The 13,643-nt window shown below is 40.4% G+C and overlaps 1 protein-coding gene across 3 annotated transcripts in view; it reads left to right on the top strand.

The window, feature by feature from the left end:
- The first annotated feature begins 11,967 nt into the window (after positions 1 to 11,967).
- BTBD10 (BTB domain containing 10) overlaps positions 11,968 to 13,643 on the top strand; it is a 70,320-nt gene continuing 68,644 nt past the window's right edge. Inside the window, exon 1 of one of the 3 annotated variants that reach the window (XM_029209153.1) lies at positions 11,968 to 12,088. The gene's annotated coding sequence lies outside the window, so the exon portion shown is untranslated. Of the gene's footprint in view, positions 12,089 to 12,604; positions 12,660 to 13,643 lie in introns of those variants that run through there. The other 2 variants (XM_029209155.1, XM_029209156.1) reach the window with 2 other exon arrangements.

The raw sequence follows: 13,643 nt of genomic DNA, 5'->3' as shown, positions 1-13,643 counted from the left end.
ACTTCGACCAGTCTGCTCTGTTTGGCTGGTTTTACAACAATTTCACTGTGTTTATCACCTTCAGTCCTCTGGTTTAGTTGAAGGTACACAGCATTATTGAGTCAACTGACAAAATTTGTAGAGGCCTTCCAAATACCTTGGCCAAAAGCCTTGCTGGTGGTCCTTCTAAATCTCAGATCTACCTCTTTTGGAACGCATAAACTCTCACCCTTTGGGATAGTCAGAGGATGCCCAGTGTACTTGGCTCCTGCCTCTTTTGACCCACAAGAGATGAAAGATACTCCAGTATTGCAAAGGTCTAATTGCTTCTACTACAAATAACTATGTTTGATAGAGCAATCTTTTCACAGTGCATTCTCCGGAGAGGAAGACCTTAAGCATCCTACCCTGCAAGCTGGAAAATGCACCTCCAGAAAGACTCTCTTCAACCTTGCAGGAAAGGCCCCTATCAGGTACTGCAAACTAATCCTGGGCTGCCAAACTCCAGGGAATAAACTCTGGGAACATGTGACACACCTAAAGAAAACACCAAACACTGACTGGACCTGCACATTATCTAGTGACCTGAAAGTAAAGATTTCCTGGAATTGAAGCAGACAGTATCTGATGAGATAGCTTTCCAAAGATATCTGGACCAGGCCTGTTGGAAGTTTGTCTGCCAAACCATTGATGATGACATAATGCTTCAGGTGATCTCCAATGCCTAATATCTTGATAATATATAAACTTTAAATTAAAAGTGCCTGGGAGTTCTCTCTCTTACCCTCCTTGTTACTCAAATGTGACTTCAATAGGTTTCCACTCTGTGTTCTTTCCCTCTGATGTGAGACATTATACCCAGGAAAAGTCCTTCCTGGCATTGAGGGACAGGGAGCTGCTGAAATGAGAAACCCTGACTCGATCAGTGATACTTTCAAAGAAAGATCTTGATTAAAAGAGGGAAATGTAAAAAATTAATAAACAGAAACCTCAAGTAGTCAGGAAACCAGAAGAGGGATCTCTCATGCCCTGCTACCAAAGTAGGACCCAACTGGAAGAAGAAAGACCTCCTCTTCTCTCCTGGCAACAACTCAGCCAATGAAAAGCCCTGGACTGTTTGTTTATTATAGCCCTCCCAACATCCTTTTGCCTTCTGTGAAAGAGTTCTCCTTCCCTTGCTATGTGAGGACTTACATGTTGCTCTCCATGGTGGCAGACGCTGAATTGTAATTCTTTGCTTAACACAAATAAACTTTTTTTTGCTGGGAAAATAACTAGGTTTATTTTAGGTCAACACCTTAAACTGTGAGCCTCCTGGGTCTAGTTCAACATCATCCTGAGCAAAGCTCAGTATGTAAATTAAGTTAGGTTTTAAAATCAATTATTTGTTTTTGTAATTCTTAGATAGTTTTCCCAATTATATAAACTCCTGGTAATATCAGGAAAGCTTGGGGATATATGATGCATCAGTTTTACCCTATATGCTCTTCTTTGGGGATAAGACATAACGTATCTCTTTGAAAGGACTGTGGCCAAATTGCAACATCTGTAGCATTCTTGGCACAGATCTTCATGGGTTGTACATTTTCACCTTCTCTTGAGATCCCCAGGAAAAAGGGTGGGCACAGGAGACTCCAAGGTAAGACACATTTTTCATTCTCACCAAGAACTTTTTGAGCAGTGTATTCACTAACTGAACGAACTTTTTGGCCAACTCAATATTTGTGAAGATATATAAATGAAAACCATCAGAGGCATTGAAAAATAAAATGGCTTTCAGGTCCCAGTCCAGAAAAATCCTCACCTCTGTAAGTCTGAGTTCACGTGGAGAATAGTCCTGGTTTCTGTACTGGCAGTGACTTAATGTCTCCTCCTGAGGCTCACAACCCAGAACCCCAGACCTGAAGATACCAGGAAAGGGCAATCATGATATGCAGAATCCCTGCAAACAACCACAGCCAATTCCAGTGTTTCTCCAACTTCCACCTCCTAATAACGTCAGTCAGAGATGAAGCAGGATGACCCCAGCACACAAGAAGCAGAGATAAATGTTTTGGCATTCTCTGGTTGTCTTGTCTGAACCTACCCATATTCAATGCTCTGCAGGTCATTAAGAGAATAAGAGGAAGTCACTGGCTATAACCAGAGCTAGAGTCATTTTCACATAGGATCTCAGCACAGACATCATCACTTAGATCTCAGTCTCACCAGTTTCCCCAGGGCCATGCTGGTCTGGGTCCTCTGGATCTAGGAGATGTCAAGACACTGGAGACAAGAGAAAAGACTGCCCTGATGCCTAAGGCAGGAGAAACAGAAGTTATGTTTGCAGAATGTCAAACAGGGATCTTGGAAATAGTTCAGGCGGGTGAAATGTGTTGATTCTTTTCTGAGTTTTTCTGCCATGGCCATCATTTCAATACGGCTGTTATTAGTTTTGTGCTTCTCTGGGGTGCTGCAACTTCTTAACTGGATCCTAGACTTCTCATGAAGGTATTTTGCTCTGTATATTATTGCTAAATCAGTGTTTCTGTGAGGAACCAAGGCCTAGGGCTTCCTATTCCACCACCTTGCTGATGTTACTAACATAGGCTTATTTTTGAGCTCTATGTGTTTATTCTGTTATATTGATGTATTTGTTCTTGCAGTATAAAGTACACACACACACACACACACACACACACACACACACATATCCTTCTTTATAGACCTTTATTCTACCATTCAATATTTACACTGAGTTTGTTGGGTTCTCTTCTAAAAAAAATCCAGCTGCAATTTTGATTGGGATTGTATTAAAATTATGTTAATTTTAGGAAGAATTGTCATCTTTATTATATCGTCCTATTCATCAACATAGTAAGCCTTTTCACTTATTCTGACCTACTTTAATACCTTTTAAATAGAGTTTAAACATTTTCTCTAGAAAAATCTTATGTATCCTTTGTTAATCGCTAAATTCTATATGGTTTATTGTGAAAGGTATATAAATGTTTATTATATTTTTAATTGGTTATTTTTGGTATAGAGAAACATTGTTCATTTCCCTAATTTTCTCTTATAACCAATAAACTTGCTGAACTGTCTTATTAATTCTAATAACTTATGTCTTGTTTACATTTGCTTTTCTATGTAGATGATCATATAATCTCAAATAATGACACTTTTATCTCTTTTCTCCCTGTGATTACACTTTTTTTTTCATTTCTTATAGTAGTATCTGGCACCTCAGTACCATGCTACTGAATGATGCTACTGGGTTTCTTTATCATGTTCTGGACCTTAATGGTAACGTGTATGTAATTTCTCAACAAGAGAACGGTTTTTAACATATTGATGACATTCCCTTCTATAACTAGTTTTCTAAGGGTTCTTTTGAAATTATAAAAGAACTCTATAAAATGCTGTTTCTCCAAAAATATGTAACTTTTCACTTTTAGTCGATTAATGTAATAAATCAAATATTTTTGCCTGCCTGGAATAAAATCTACTTGATATTGACGTGTTTTTACTTTTTAAAATAGTAAAATTTATTGTACATACAAAATTTCTTGTACAGGACTTCCCAGGAGGTGCAGTGGTTGGGAATCTGCCTGCCAATGCAGGGGACACGGGTTTGAGCCCTGGTCCGGGAGGATCCCACATGCCGCGGAGCAGCTAAGCCTGTGTGCCACAGCTACTGAGCCTGCGCGCCACAACTACTGAAGCCTGAGCTGTGCCTAGAGCCCGTGCTCCACAACAAGAGAAGCCACCACAATGAGAAGCCCATGCACCACAACGAAGAGTAGCCCCTGCTTGCCACAACTAGAGAAAGCCCACACACAGCAACGAAGACCCAACACAGCCAAAAATAAATAAGTAAATAAATAAATTTATTTTAAAAAATTTGTACATATATGTAGATTTTTTAAGGAAAAAACACCCATGACTCATTATTCAGATTGTGAAATAGAATATTGCTAGTACCTCAGAAATTCCTGTAAGTTCTTCCCTGTTCATATCTCCTTCATCCTCACTTCCTTATTTTTATGTTTATCATTATTCTTTTGCTTTTCTTTATAGAAAGTCAATATCCCTTGGTTAGATTGGATAGTCTAATGTGTATATTTCAAATATATGCTGTTGCATAGCATAGGCTCTGTCTTTCCAGCCTGTGGCATCTATTTTCTCACCATCCACTATGGCTAAGCCCCTGCTCCATATTTTTAGATTTTTACCAGTCAGCACCCCATTTAAAGGTACTCGTTTCGGAATTAGTTAGAGTGAGCAAATTGCTGTAAAAAATAGCTCCCAAATGTATAACCACCTAAATTAAATAGAAGTTTCTTTCTTATTCACATAATATTACTGGAATGTTATATTACTGGTCAGGTGAACAATTCAATAGGGTAGCCAGAGACTCAACTTCTACCATGGTAGCCCTAAGGTTGTCTCCTCTCTAGATAACTGTATGTGGAAAAGGTAGGAATGCCATGTGGGAAGTTTTTACTGGTCAGGCCTGGAAAGGTGACATCATCTCTTCCTATTTCATTAATTATATTGTAGTCATGCAACCATACCTAATATTTTAAAGTGGGGTGGGCTGGGGCAGCTGAAAAATGTAGTCTCTGGCTGCGTAGATACTTCCCAGTGACAACTCTGTACTAGGAAAGCACAGGTTTTGGTGACATCTCTATCACAGTTCATATATATATATAACATTCTGTGTGTGTGTGTGTGTGTGTGTATATATATATATCTTAAAAATTTTTTGTCTGGTTTTGGACAAAATGTCCAAATTTACCATATTATTTACCATATTTAGTATTTTGCATTCTGTTCTTTTCACTTGTGAGATTCATCTCTATTGATGCATGTAGCTGTAGTTATTTTAATTGTGTAGTATTTCATTGTAAAGTATACTTCAGTTTATTTATACATTTATTCTTAATGGATATCTGGGTTGTTTTCAGTTTTGAGCTATTACTGACAATGAGCATTCTTTTAGATATCTTTTACACCTGTAAGAGTTTCCTTAGGATATGTACCTAGAAGTGGAATTGCATGCTCAACTTTTCTAGGAGATGCTAACCTATTTTCCACAGTGGTTTTAACAGTTTATATCTCATGCCTCCAGCAACGTATGAAAGTTCCTCTTGCTCTACATTCTTGCCAATGCCAAGTATTGCAAGACTTTCAAAATTTTGCCAATATAATGGGCATCTCATTGTTCTTTTTTTTTTGCGGTGCGTACGCGGGCCTCTCACTGTTGTGGCCTCTCCCGTTGTGGAGAACAGGCTCTGGTCGCGCAGGTTCAGCGGCCGTGGCTCACGGGCCTAGCCGCTCTGCGGCATGTGGGATCTTCCCGGACCGGGGCATGAACCCGTGTCCCCTGCATCGGCAGGCGGACTCTCAACCACTGCGCCACCAGGGAAGCCCCTCATTGTTCTTTTAATTTGATTTCCCAGGTTACTTGTGTGGTTTAGTGTCTTTTCATATATTTATTTGCCATTTGGGTTTCTTTGTGAAGTGCCTATTCAATTCTCCTTTCTATTTTCTTTTTTGGGTGTTTGTCTTTTGATATTGATTTATGAACATTATTTATTATTTATTTTTAAAAATTTGTATTTATTTATCTATTTTTGGCTGCATTGGGTCTTTGTTGCTGCGTGCAGGCTTTCTCTAGTTGTGGTGAGTGGGGGTTACTCTTTGTTGCAGTGCGCAGGCTTCTCATTGCAGTGACTTCTCTTGTTGCAGAGCACTGGCTCTAGGCACACAGGCTTCAGTAGTTGTGGCATGTGGGCTTCAGTAGTTGTGGCTCGCAGGCTCTAGGACTCAGGCTCAGTAGTTGTGGCACGTGGGTTTAGGTGCTCTGTGGCATGTGGGATCTTCTCAGACCAGGGAATGAACCTGTGTCCCTTGCATCGGCAGGCAGATTCCTATCCACTGTGCCACTAGGGAAGGCCAAACATTAATTTTTGAATACCACATTTTTGTCAGTTTTCTGTATTGCAAATATATTGTACATTTTGTGGTTTGCCTTTTCAGTTTCTTAATAGTGTCTTTTGATGAATAAGAATTCTTAATTTCAGTGTAATCAGAGTACTCAATCTTTTATAGTTTACTGTTTTGTGTCTTTCTTAAGAACTCATTAGTTAGCCACAGCAATCAGACAAGAAAAGGAAATGAAAGGAATATAAATTGGAAAGGAAGAAGTAAAACTGTCACTGTTTGCAGGTGACATGATACCGTACATGGAAAATCCTAAAGACATTGCCTAAACAACTACTAGAATGCATCAATGAGTAAGTTGCAGTTTACAAAATTAGTATACAGAAATCTGTTGCATTTCTATACACTAACAATGAACTATCAAAAAGAGAAATTAGGAAAACAATCCCATTCACAACCACATCAATAAACAATAAAATATCTGAGAATAAGTCTAAACAAGGAGGTAAGAGACCTGTACTCAGAAAACTGTAAGACAATGTTGAAAGAAATTGATGACACAATCAAATGGAAAGATATACTGTGCTCATAGATTTGAAGAATAATTATTGTTGAAATGAACTTACTACCCAAGGCAATCTATAGATTCAATACAATCCCTATCAAAATAGCAATGGCATTTTTCATAGAACTAGAAGTAACAATTCTAAAATTTGTATGGAAACACAAAAGATCCCAAATAGCCAAAACATTCTTGAGAAAGAACAAAGCTGGTGGTATCACTCTCTACAAAGCTACAGTAATCAAAACAGTATGATACTGGCACAAAAAACAGACATGTAGATCAATGAAACAGAATAGAGAACCCAGGAATGTTCCCAAATTTGTATGTCTATTCAAGTCCTTTGCCCATTTTAAAATTCAGTTATTATTATTATTTGCTATTTGCTGTATAGTATGGTAGCTTTATATTTAACTTAAAAAAAATCTAACAATCTGTTTTCCAAAGTGGCTGTAATATTTTATGTGCATGCCAGCACTGTATGAGGGCTCTAACTTCTCCCTATCTTCATCTACACTTGTTATTGTCTGATGTTTTATTATATCCATTCTAGTGGGTGTGAAGTGGTATTTCATTGTGGTTTTAATTTACATTTACTTAATCACTAATGACATTGAGCACCTTTTCCTGTGCTAATTAGCTATTTGTATGTCTTCCTATAAAAGTCTTTGCAAATCTTTTGCCATTTTTTGATTGGGTTGTTTGTCTTATTTATTATTGAATTGTAAGAGTTCTTTATGTATTATGGGTACAGGTCCTCTGTATGATTTGCAAACATTTTTCTCCATCTATGGTTTGTCTTTTCATTCTCTTAATACTGTCTTTTGAAGCATAAACTCAAAAAGTTTCCATTTTAATGAAGCCCAATTTATCAATTTTTTCTTTTATGCCTTGTGCTTTTGGTGTCATATCTAGGAACTCTTTGCCTAACTCAAAGTCATGAAGATTTTCTCCTCTAATTTTTTTTAGCAAATTTATAGTTTTAGTTCCTATATTTAGGTCTATGTTCCATTTAAAGTTAATTTCTTTGTGAGGAGAGGATCTAAGTTTTTGTTTGTTTTGGCTTTTTTTTTTTCTTTCCATACAGACATCCAATTGTCCTGGCACCACACACCATGTTTTTAAAAAGACTATCTTTTCCTCACTGAAGTGAATTGTCTTGGCACATTTGCTGAAAATCAACCATAAATGTAAGGGTCAATTTCTGGACTCTCAATTCTATTCCATTGATCTATATGCTTAGCTCATTGCCAATACCACACCATCTTTTTAAAAAAAATTTTATTGGAGTATAGTTGATTTACAATGTTGAATACCACACCATATTGATTCCTATAGCATTGTAGTAAGTTTTGAAATCTTGAAGTGTTAAGTTCTTCAACTTTGTACTTCTTTTTCATAATTCTTTTTGGCTATTCTATAGAACTTTTACATTTATACATACATTTTTGGATCACCTTGTCAATTTCCACAAAAAAAGCCTAAAAGCATTTGTCAAAAACTGTGAAAAGTCTGAGATTTCACTCTATCGCAAGCTAAGTTACAGAAAAAGTGTACAGACTCCTACTTTAATCTAATATTCCAAGGTCTTTTTGTCCCAATTTCAATCTTCCTATTCATTTTTTTTTTTTTTTTTTGCGGTATGCGGGCCTCTCACTGTTGTGGCCTCTTCCGTTGCAGAGCACAGGGTCTGGACGCGCAGGCTCCGGACACGCAGGCTCAGCGGCCACGGCTCATGGGCCCAGCCACTCTGCGGCATGTGGGATCTTCCCGGACCGGGGCACGAACCCGTGTCCCCTGCATTGGCAGGCGGACTCTCCACCACTGCGCCACCAGGGAAGCCCTTCCTATTCATTTTTTAAAATATTTATTCATTTGGCTGTGCTGGGTCTTAGTTGTGGCATGCAGGATCTTTGTTGAGGCAGGTGGGATCTTTAGTTGCAGCATGTGGGATCTTTTAGTTGCGGCATGTGGGATCTAGTTCCCTGACCAGGGATGGAACCTGGGCCCCCTGCATTGAGAGGGTGGAGTCTTAACCACTGGACCACGAGGGAAGTCCCGTAGTCATTCTTTTTAATTGCTTATTGTTGCCCTTACAAAATACTGAGTTTAGCTATTTAAATACATACCTTTGTTGATCTTTCCATAGGGATGCCCATTCCTACTATAGCTTCAAGCCAGACTCCTATCTATTCTTTAAGATCTCCAGATCAAACATCCTTCCTTTCCTTTCCTGTTTCTGCACCTTCTTCATATCTTCAGTTGGTAGTAATCTTTCCTATCTCTGACCTCCCATAGCACATTATCTCTATCTCTGTATGACCCAACTTGTTTTCCTTTTGTTGTTTAATTACACATCTTATTTTTTTTCAGTAGAACCTGTATATTAATAATGTCTGTATCTCCCCTAGTATTCTTACACAGAGACTTGATCAATACATATATTTGCTGAATAGGGATACAGTTTTTTTTGTGTGTATGATTTTCCTGTTCCTGACATTAGGTGAATGTGCTCAAACCATAGTACAAAGGAATCCCAGGCTTTAAAGTTAAATAGGATTCTAGGTATGTGGCTTATCATTTAATTCTTTGAACAAGTATTCAACCAGAGGTCTATCTTATCCTCTGCTTTGAAACAATCTTGTGTTAACATGCTATGAAGTACAATAATATAGACAACCAAAAGAACTTGTTCATTCATTGTTTCTCTATGAAACTTCTCTTTATTTCTGTTCTGACCTCTTTGATACGTGGATTGATATTGTGGAATGAAGACTTGCATTAAGGATCTGTACCTTAGCTCATTCAGTGAGCTAGCATTTACAAATTATTGTGCAAAGCAGGCTGTGATCAGTGGCATTACCTACTAGGTGTATAGGTGCTACCATGCTCCCAAATATTTGAAAGATTAATTTTTTTAAGTGAATGACAGTGATAGCTTTATTAGATTCTTTCTTTCTTTTTTTCTTCCTTCCTTCCTTTCTTTCTTTCTTTCTTCCCTTCCTTCTTCCTTTCTTTCTTTCAAGAATAACAGAATAGGGCTTCCCTGGTGGCACAGTGGTTAAGAACCTGCTGCCAACACAGGGGACATGGGTTCGAGGCCTGGTCCAGGAAGATCCCACATACCACGGAGCAACTAAGCCCATGCACCACAACTACTGAGCCTGCGCTCTAGAGCCCATGAGCCACAACTAGTGAGCTCACGTGCCACAACTACTGAAGCCCACGTGCCTAGAGCCCATGCTCTGCAACAAGAGAAACCGCCACAATGAGAAGCCTGCACACCGCAACCAAGAGCAGCCCCCGCTAGCCGCAACTAGAGAAAGCTTGTACAGCAATGAAGACCCAATGCAACCAAAAAAAAATTAAAAAAAAAAAAGAATAACAGAATAAAATGAACTATAGGCCCCTCAAAGCAAGTTTCAATGATTTGACCAGATTCCAGCATGGAATAAAGTTTCCATACTTCATCTGAAATCTTGCACTAATTCTTCCAATGTTTCCTGGAAAATTCCTAGAACTTGGAATAGAATGTGTGAATTATGCTAAGCAGAGCACCTGACTAGCTCACAACAGAGTTTGAACTACTTTTTCTAAAATTTTTAATTTTTTAAAAAATTGAGGAATAATTGACATACATTATATTATTTTCAGGTGTACAACATAATGATTCAGTATTTGTTTATGACCTATTTTTTTTCTATTGGTACAGTGAGCCAAATGTCCCTATAGTATACATATACATAATAATATGAAAATAATATGTCTAAAGGGAGATTGGCAGAAATCCTATAGTAGAATATCAGGGTCTCTCTTTAGGAAATGATAGGTTCTATTTTGATATAGGGAAATAATTCCTCTTTGACAGACCTCACTAAAACTTGGACTATACAACTACTTCCCTTGATCTTATCTTATAGAAGAAAGCTATGATAATAAATAAGGCCAATGAAGTTTTTGTTATTTTGTTGCCTGAGGGTTTTCCTGAAGTTTCTCCATAAGATACACCTGTATTACAAAACTATTAGATTCTTCTTCTGTCTTAGAAATCTTCAAAGATTTCCACTTTAGCAGAATGTGGCAATGATAACTTGGGATACTACGACAAAAATCTGTTTCCCTTAGGTCTCTCATATGTAGTGTCCTTAGGTGAGGATGAGGATGTTCACTATCCTCTATTGTGCAGCTCAACTGCTCATCTCCTTAGCATAAACACTGGTTTGAAAAATATTTTGGTTAGCACATGTAGAAGCCAGGGAGTTTTCTCTTCCCAACTCAACAGTGATTAAAAGCTTTTCAGGACTTCCCTGGTGGCGCAGTGGTTGAGAATCCGCCTGACGCTGCAGGGGACGCGGGCTCGAGCCCTGGTCGGGGAGCATCCCGCATGCCGCTGAGCCCGTGCGCCACAACTACTGAGCCTGCGCTCTAGAGCCCATTTAAAAAAAAAGAAAGAAAGAAAAAAAGCCTTTCAGTAAAGTTCTTTCTGGCAAAATCTGTTTTCATAGCAAATTACTCAAACCAGGTCCTCTTCCTTTACGCTTCCTCTGCTTGCAGCGCTCCTACCACTCTTCTCAAAACTGGGGGACTCTTACTCATCCTTCAAAATTCAGCTCAAATGTCACTCCCTGGTGGAAGCTTCCTCAACATGGCAGACCGAGCCGGTTCCTCCCTCTCAGCTCACAGCTCGGCCTTTACCACAGTGTAACAGGATTATCTGTTTTCGGGTGGGTCTCGCCCCCAGGGTGTGAGCTTCGAGGTTGGGGACTGTGTCTTTCATTTTTGTTTGTGTAGTCCAGCATGTGACACACGGTAGGCTCAGTAAAGTTGAGTGACCGAAACTCTATTACCGGCACCTTCTGCCACAAGAAGCAATAATATCCCATCCAGGTTACTGTCGACGTTCCACAGGAGCCCAACTGCAAGAGCTCCAGATGGCACACCGGTTCCCGCCAACCCAGCGTTTAAAAACAAACAGCTGCGGACGCTAGGAAATAGAAGGTGGCCCTCACTAGGACCGCCTTTCCTCAACCCAGGCGGGTTAATACCCGCCAGCTGAGCCGCCAAAGGCGAGTTTGGAGTTCGCTCAGTTGAGGGAAACGCTTTCCTTGAGTAAACTCAGCGTCCTTGAGGTATTCTCCAACTCTGGGCTGGAGACGCAGTCCGCTTTTTTCTAACGGTGACAGGAAATCAAGGAAAAACGTGGGATTCAAAGATTTGGGGGGGTAACTCTGCTCGCAGCCACTCAGATTCGAAGCTCGCGGTTGATCCCGAGCTGACGTCTGTGAGGACCCGCGCCTTACACTCTGCGTCGCCTGCCCCCAGGCTCAACGCCCACCCCATGCAGCCACTCCCTCAACCGCCCGCCCTCTTCGCGCCCCGCCCAACTCCTGAGCGGCGAGCCACCATTCTCGCGAGAACTCAGCTAATCTCGCCTTTTTGAACAGCGGGATCTCGCGAGAAGCAGGTTAGGAGCCGGCCTGTAACCTGCTGGGGCGGCTCTTCTAGTCGCAGCTGCCGCAGCGCCCGCTGTCTCAGACACCTCCGGACGGATCCAGTTGTGGGGGAAGCGGAGGTGTCGCTGGCCCCGGCCTGTGCCTGGACACTCAAGGGGGACTACAGGTTCGAGGGTGACTGGACTCAGCTGGAGAACTCGGTGGGGGCGGTGCTGGAGGCTGGGCTTTGGTGGGGACGGAGGGCGAGTTTGGGCTTGAGAGCCGGACTCCTCTGGTGGTGGTCTGGACGTCCCGGACCCTGCTAGGGGACCGTGGGTGAGGTTCTGGGCTCTGGCCGCTGGCGCCCAGTTCGGAGAGGCAGGGAAGGGAGTTGGGTTTCGGGGGTGCTGTTTTTGGGTTGGGAGTCCTGAGGCCTTTCCCCGGAGATGAAGGCGATACCCTTAACCCTCCTTAACAGGGCAGAGGAACAGTTGTGCGCCGCCCTTTTTCTGTTATCCTGGGTTAACGCCGCGAGGTCCTGAGGAGGGTGCATCACAGTAGGAGCTAAGGTGGCCCGAGTCTCGCTTTGGGTGAAGAGTGAGACCCCAATAAGGTGTTAAGTGGTTTTATGCTGTAATGGTATCACGTGCGGTAACGCTTTGTTTTCCCCAAACTTGCACAGAAAAGCTGCTTATTTATTTCTTTTTCAGATTCAAGTCTCCTAACACCCTTTATCCTCGGGAATGGGGTGCAGGGAGGTGAGACATCACTTAGTAATTTGTTAGTGTGGGTGCAATGTGACCATCACTGGGCTTCACAGATTTCCTACTAATCTTTCTCCTCAGTATTTTGAGTTCATGATAAGTCACTAGTCCAGACATGCTAAAGATAGAGCATCACTCGCTTGTCGCTTTATGCACTTAGCATATAAAATTTACTTAAATGTTTTTTAATCTTTAAGAGTCTTCATGCTTTTTATTTAAATTAACAATATCGGAGAAAAATCACAGTATATTGATTTTCTTTGCACAACTGGGTACACCCCCCCTACAATTTGATCAAGACTTTAGAGAGGGAGTTACAGATAAATTTTGAATGAAATAGATTGTAGAAATTGGTATAAGAGATATAATAAGGAGTGCAACTATACCGGCCAAAAAAGTTTCTGTACTGGAGAGCCCGTCCAGGACTGAAGCCCAAGCCTTGAAAATGAGGACTCTAGTTGTCATTAGAATACAAAGCGGAAAGCAGTAGAAAATACTTGGGGGAGGATTTGATGGTGGATAAAGACTGTTAAAAAAGTGTGTGAGGAGAATTATTTTTGAAGGTGTAAATGTGTTTCATAAATTTCCTAACATTTCTCAGAGTTTATGACCTAACTGCTATTGTTACACATAAAAAAGTGGGAAGGAAGGTTCTGAAGCATGGAGTCTGGCAAGGAACCATGGAGTCAGGAAAGCTTTCAGTGTCTTGACAATGTTTTTGAGATTTCACCTTTTTTTTTCTCCCAAAAAAACTTTCAGATGGGCTTTTTACATTCTGTATGTCACCCTTCCACCAATCTGAATTTTTTTCTTTCTCAACCTTTCTTCTAAGCCTTGTGAAAATTTTTTATTATTAACCATGAAGTTACAAACCAGTATGTCCTGCTTTATGGCTTTTTACATTAGGTGGCTTAGTGAAGTGTTGAAGTGATCAGGAAAATATTATGCACCTTTCAAAGGAATAGGTTATGAATAGCA

Source organism: Monodon monoceros, unplaced genomic scaffold (genome assembly GCF_005190385.1).
Source record: "Monodon monoceros isolate NGI ecotype Baffin Bay Population unplaced genomic scaffold, NGI_Narwhal_1 Super_Scaffold_7, whole genome shotgun sequence".
Lineage (NCBI taxonomy): Eukaryota > Metazoa > Chordata > Mammalia > Artiodactyla > Monodontidae > Monodon > Monodon monoceros.
This window is presented reverse-complemented; position numbering and strand designations above follow the sequence as displayed.